Source organism: Helianthus annuus, chromosome 8, assembly GCF_002127325.2.
Source record: "Helianthus annuus cultivar XRQ/B chromosome 8, HanXRQr2.0-SUNRISE, whole genome shotgun sequence".
NCBI lineage: Eukaryota > Viridiplantae > Streptophyta > Magnoliopsida > Asterales > Asteraceae > Helianthus > Helianthus annuus.
The window spans coordinates 18,898,100-18,905,673 of record NC_035440.2 but is presented as its reverse complement, the minus strand read 5'-3'; positions in this window follow the sequence as shown (position 1 = coordinate 18,905,673).

Sequence of the window (7,574 nt, the reverse complement as noted above, 5' to 3'; positions counted from 1 at the left end):
AAAATATCCTAAGGCTAAGTAACTGCAGCACTGAACCCTTTAAGGTATAAGTAACATAAGATGCACTGCCCAAAACAAAGACAACATACAAAACCAATGAAAACACAAGGGAGTGAACAGAACAACACAATAAACATAGCAAGATAAGTTAAAGATAGCAAGGGCCATACTGGCCATCAAACATAAAACATTGTCCACAAGCCTTCCAGGCTTTAACCACCAAGGGACCTAGACGGTTCCCTTAAAATAAAAAGATGTTCAAACAAACAACCCATAACATTTTTCGACATGCTAAGAAAGCTATAAATTAAGGTTTCTTTTTCATTTGGCAGCATCGGAGATGGTAGACTTTGCTGCATCATCCCCATCCTCTTGGGTGTTTTTAGCTTTCCTCTTTTTCCTCCCTACGACACCCGCTGTCTCGAGAAGACCTCATATTCTCGCATCCTTTTGAGAAATCGGGATACACCCTATGGAAGCAAGGCAACAGGTTTACAAGCACCCATCATCATTTTTGAAATCATCAGTTCATGGTCCATAGATGAGCAAGAACCTTAAACAGTAGGAGGAGCAAAATGGGTAAGAACATCCTCACAAACGGATAAAGACTTGAAACTGAACCAACTGTGACCCTCCAATCCAGCACATAAACCTCTTCTGGATTAACATTGGTGGAACCTTCACCACTCTTCCCGAAACCCTTCAAGCTCACAACCTTCTTACCCGCTGCTTTACTCTCCTTACCAATCACCAAGGGCAACTCCTTGTCATTTTTTTCCCTCAACCCCAACTTCCAAGTCGTCGGAAGCCTCTATGTCATCGCTCAGTTCCACTTGCTCAGAAGCCGATGGTAGGTCAGCAACCTTTATCAAACGACGGTTTGAACAGCGAATAGAGACTTTGGAAGCAGCAACCTTGGTAAAACCCTTGACGTTTGGGACGTTCACGTAGCCTGAACCCTCGAACCTATGTTCAGTGTTCCTGGCAACAACATCTTCACCGGGCGTGGCCTCAGCATCCCTAAACATAACATCAGAGGTACCATCACTCTTGATAAAGCAAAACATCATACCCTGATCGTCCCTCATGAGCACAGGGTCACGATCTGGCTTGTCCCACAAGGTGCTCACACCCATCAACACTAAAAGGTGTTCAGGAAAGGGACGAAGCCTCGAAGGACATTTTCTAAATGGTTTTTAACAACCAACTATCTAGTTCAGACTCAAATTGCTCAAGCTTGTTTAACACAGCATTAGGGAGCCTCCAAACAAGCTTGAAGGGAACAATGGACTCAGAAATCCAGAAAAATCGGTCCTTCCAAGAACCAAAGGTAGTAACCATTGAGGAAATCAAATAAACATCAACTGGGGATGTCTCAAACGTGAATCGTCGTTCTTGGTCAACAAGAAGAAACATCGGAACAACAACGATGGGTCATACCCTATCACAAAACCTTAAAGTGTAAAATCCCAGCAAGACCTTGAGGACGCAACTGACCAAGCGACACACGATAATACTCTAAAATATTCAAAACAAAGACCAAAAACGAATGACACAAGTTGGAAAACTTGAAATGACAGCAATAAAGAGCAATCGAACCAGCGGGACACTGATCGATCGATTTATCTAAAACCCGGAGCCACCGGATTAAACTTTAGATCGATCCCCCATTCTTTACAAAAATCCTCAACTTCCTCTCGAGTGAGACAAGAATAACTCACATACAGATCTTTGCTAGCACCCAGGAGAGACGATCGAAAGAAAAAAGAAAGTGAAGTCTAGAAAGTTATTATTACGCAAAAGGCAAAAAACTTCCATCCATCACATTAACTGTCATTTCAAAATTCAAATCCAAAAAACTTAGACGTCTGATAACCTTTCAAGCCTTGAAGCCTTTAAGCAATAAAAATCGTGTACAAAAGTCAGAAGCATTTGATCTTACACCCCAAATACCTCTGAATTGGGGGGGGGGGCTAATAACGGGGGTAGCTCAAACCTTAATAAACTGATTAGAGACACAATAGCTTAAAAGGTTAAAAGGTTCGAAAATGGTCAGCTGTCATGAACAGTAAAAAGGACAAGTTGGAGCCTTGTCACATCACCCTTTGCGTGTGAAACCTCCTGCCCAGCCGCAACCAGAACATGTGGGAGAGCACACCCTTTTGTCCGCAGGTCCAAACCCTTCAACCCATAAAAGGGTAAGTCCCTCACTGCAAGCCAGGTTCACTAGTCAAAGGTTTCTCCTTTGAGAAACCTCTTCCCTTATAAAACGCAGGCCATGACAAACATGCAAGACACTCCAGGATCAGCAGAGATCATTCCAACTCTTTGGTTCTTCCTCTCCCTCTCGAGAACTAGCTTCATGCTTGCTTCTCTTCTTCTTCTCCCATGAAAGCTTGCTTCTTACAAGTTCTCTTCTTCACATTAAATAATTCATCTTCTCCAACGATTGCTTTCTGGGCTGATTTCTAATCATTTCAGTATCTAAGGAGAATAACAACAATACTAGTGAACCTCTCTCCACGTCTTGCAAACGTGGGGGGACCCCACGACCTACGTTAGGCTAACTGAAACCTTAAACCCTTTTACCCCGGAGATATCGCTACAGGCCTTGGTCTTGTATTTGTTGTAACAACAGTAACATATTTCATATTATAGTTAAACACCTATAGCTTAACAAAACTCTTCACCTATACAAAACGTTTGTCTTAATTGCTGAGTGTTATGTGACTTATGTACAAGGCTTGATGCAAAACTACTATCGAGCTGGGGGTCTCACTGGAAGCAGTCTCTCTATTCTTAATGGGTAGATATCTAACCCTCCTCAGACCCTAGCTTAGCTTTGCTATTGGTGGGATTTTTACAGATATGATGATGATGATGATGATGATGATGATGTTATGTTAGTACGTATAATAGTTACATATTTCATATTACGTAACTTATTTATTTATATTAAGTAAAAATTATTAATAGGTTCGTTTGGACTTGATGGTTAAGTCAAACTTGGTATATAATGTTGGGCTTAAACTCTTCGAATATCTCAAATACGTACTTGTCACTAGCTTTGATGAAGTTTCAAAAGCAATCAGATATCTCAAAAGCTTAATGATTATTCAAAGTCTTTAAAGGAAATCGAAAGGTTAAGACCGTGGGGTATGGTGGGGCGTGGGTTGGGGGCATGGTGCGACATGTGGAGTATAGGGCACCCGAGACCAAAAGCCAATTTCAAAGGGGTATGGTGGGGCGTGGCTGGGGTGGTGTGGAAAAAAAAGTGAATTTCAAAGGGCTAGTGCTCTTGGCCAATGAGGTTCTGCCATGTCATGTGGATAGCCCCACTCAACGCCCGGGCTGAAACCCCCGCCCAAGGGGCCACGCCGAAACCCAAGCCCACCTGGGGTGGTGACTTGGGCGTTTGTACCCAACCCCCGCCCCATACCCCATAGTCTTAAAAACAACTTTCATAATATTCATCAACAAAACTACTTAAACTCTAGATGTTTGTTATGAACCTGAAATTTATGAACGTAGTTTTTAAAAGACATAGTTTTGTCATTCAAAAAGGAGTAGCGGCGCAATTGTTGTATTTTTACCATCTATCTCGATGTAAATTTCGGGACAAAATTTCCTAAAGGAGGGGAGACTGTAACGCCCTGCGTTTTCATACTTCTATATTTGGAAACCCTTGCTTGAAATTCTATTTTTGGAAACTTTGTGTTCTTGTAATCATTCGTTCATTGTAATCAATGTAAAATCCGAGACTTGAATCGCAATGGAGCTCGTATTTTCGTTACATTTATGCTATATACATTCCATATTTCTTCATACGTCCAGAAACATTATTCATGTGACACTTTATCCAAGCTTTGTGCTAAAAATGTAAAACTAGTAAACTTGTGCACTATATGCTAAATTACGCAGATTTGATACTATTTCTCGACAAATAAACATAATTATACTTATTTTTGGTTTATGACATAATTGCCTTCCTTACCCTTAACTATGATCCATTGTGCCAAAAACACCTTGAAAACCCCTTAAAACATGTAAATATGAAAGTTTAGGGGCTTAAAACGTCAAAAATCAAACTTGAACCCATCCCCCACTCTCTCATGGGCCGCGACCCGGCCCAATGATTCGCAGAAACGTGAACAACTTGTATTTTTGGCACATTTTTGATGTTTTTGAGTTTAAACTTTGCCTCTCTTGACTTAAATGCTCACAAGACCCTAGGCTAACACTCACCTATAAAAACCAAGCATCTTCCACACTTCATACACTTTACAAACTCACAAAATCACTCTCAAATCTCTCTCAAAAGCTTAGGAAATCAGAATTCAGACAGAAGTGTAGCAAGTTCTTCAAGAGAGCATAACTTCTTCATTTCTTGGTCTTTTCACTTGATTCTTTTTCTCACTTGCTTGGAACAACCTTAGGAACATTTCCAGAGGTTTTCCATGAAAAACCAAGCCCAGGAATGTCACCGAAAAGGCTCCAAAGTGGACTGTTAGTTTCCGTTTTAATCTAAACTTTGTTAATCTTGTTCAAACTTGAGTTATCTCATCTCAAACCTATGTCCTAATGCTCATAATCAATTGAATGGTTAGTTGGGCTTAAAAACAAGGCTGAGACATGTTAAATCAGAGGTTAAAACCTCACAAACATTAAGTTTTAGAAAAGGGTTTTACCCACAAGAAGTGTCCAAGCTTGAAGCTTCATGTATGTGTGATTGTTAGACTAGCTTGGGCTATCTTTCATAAAAATCCACTCACTTCTTGATGTTTTCCATAGATTAGTTGTTTTTATTTCATTAATACTTGTAAGTTCATGACCCTCCTTATTGTTTATGACAATAAGTGTAGTGGTGAATAATGGAGGTACCTAAATGGGAGCTTTTGTTCTTCCTACCTCATGCATGAATTATATGATACTTAGAGGTGTCTAAATGAAGACTTTAATCTTCTACCTCATGCTTGACATATATGATATAGTAAACTCTATGTAGTACTTATGTAACATTCAAACAAACCAAACTTTTGATGATGAACAAGTGGGCATTGTCAAGTTAGTAAGTTTATCATCTAGGCATCATATGTGATAGATGATTATTTTCATATGTCTATTTCATGTCCTTAAACTTTAAATCCGTAAACCCTAATGTAATCATCCCTTAGAAATTGCAAATCAAACATATTCAACCTTCTAGTTTCAACAACTTCGTCACATTGGATAATCGGAAAGCATATGCAATTTTGTGAGTATACTCGAACCCATTTTTACTTTTAAACACTTTTGGGTGCATCATGTATTCTATAATAAACACACGAAACATTGAAACTATTTGAATCACTCTCTATCCATATTTGAACATGAAACTATATGATGCTTGTTAATCTCGTATGTTATGTTAAACTTTTCATGTCTATATGCTCATTAACTTCGTACAAGCCTACCTTTACAATTATAGCGCTATAGGAGTAATGCACCGCCCACTAGTCTCGGGGTATTGTTAAGTTAAACATGTTACCTCCCTTTATTCTATTTGGGATAGGCTATTTTAACGCATTGGATTCTTGGGTTTGAACATATACTTAACACCGTTTCAACATACTAGTAACTTGCATATTGTGATTCATGTTGGATACGAGCCGTTAGACCATTTTAAAACTATTTTTATGCTATGTATCAAAACTTGTATACTCGCCTTTGCTTTTGCATTGAACTCTATTTTAATACATGTTGCAGGTTCTGTAATACCTCGAACCATAATGTGCTGGTTATAAACGTGTGAAATATGTAATTTATATTTCATATATTGTTAAACGAGTAAGATGATTGTGTGAAAGGTGAAATATCTTGACAAACCTTGGCTAATATAGGAGACCGTTAATATTAATAATTAAATATATTATTTTATTTACCTTACTCCGTTTTTACTGAATCTTAGGTTAAAACGTAGATAAAAATACGCTCGTTCTAATGACATATTTGTCGTTTTATAAAACGTCATATTTTAAAAGTTATACAAGAAAAACGAGTTAAGCAGCTGAATTAATATATATAAGCAAGCAAGCTAGCAGGTCAAGCAGGTAGGTAGGCACGTCAATTGAATCCCACATCGACCAGGGATTTGAGGTGCCTGTTTGCTTGCTTTAAATAAGAGTCTCAGTAGTTTGTTTAGGTACCAGTTTCTTTAACGGGAATGCTCTAGTATAAAGAATCCTGAGTATACGATACCCCGTTGGGTGTTGTTAGTAGTCGTTTTTGGAGCGCGGGTAGGAGCAGGAGTAGGGAAACTCTACATCAACGTGTCGTAGATAGTTTTGAGGTATGCTCTCGTTTAAGTTTATGTTTAGTTATTTATTATTTATTTTTAGTAGTTAATATTAGTTTTATTATTAGTAATAATATATTAGTAGTAGTAGTGTTAGTATTATTTTTAGGTACTAGGGTTATTGTCAGGGGCGGGTATTGGGTAGCCTAGCCTTAGTTAGGCATGGACTGATCACCCGTGCTTAAACAAGGTAGGGTTAACCAATATCCAACCATGATAATGACTAGTTAGTTGTACCATTACCTAACCTAGGATTATGTAATTGTGTCAGGACCTTGAAACATAACCCAGTCGTACTAGCGGCAGTTAAGCAATTGCTAATCAGGTGAGTCATCATACTTGTCTTTTAAACTGTGATAGTATACTCGTCCATAACTGGTAATAATGAGAATGCTGCAGTATGCATGTGTCAGTAGGGGTATATGGGATCCTATTATGCTTAATGAGGTGTGTCACTCTGGGAAGGGTAATAAGGTGTTGTACCCACAGGCACTTCGTTCTTATACGGTCCAGCGACACACACTCATACCTATGTGACGGCCGTAGGGGGATATAGCTGGAGGACCAGTATGTCTCTTGTATGATGGTTTGTGACAAGTCAAATGTGACCTATAAGGTTCAATGAGGCCCAACCTGACTATAATGTGGTCACATGCCCATATTGTGTATGCATATAATGTAAACTTTGGTCTGTCTTTATAAAAATTTATAGTATGAGCTCACCAGTATATATCTGACGTCGTTTTGAGTATACTTATCTTAGGAGAGTCATGAGGAAAACTATAGGAACTACTTGACAGTTGTGGAGTTTTAGAAGATCAAGGAGTTCTTAGTTGCCAAAAGTTTGTAAATAAATAAAGTGTTGTACTCAGACTATTATAAGTTTTAATGAAAGTTTAGTTTGTTTCCGCTGTAAGTGTATCAATTGTGCACAATCACCCGGGTTACGGGGTGGGTGTTACAGTTGGTATCAGAGCCCGAGGTTTTAGCGAATTAGGTATTCCAGGAATGCCTAAGCTTTAACCAGTAGTTCTCTAAAGATTAATAGCACACTCAGACTAGGCCAAATAACATGTTCTCAGGAAAAGTACTTGCATAGTCAGTTGAGTGACGCTAGAAGAAGTAAACTATGTTGTGCCTCTCTATGTGCTATATATATATACACACGTATATATATATCTCTATGTGATGTATATAGTTGTTATATTATAATGATGTATCATACATACTAGTAACTCTT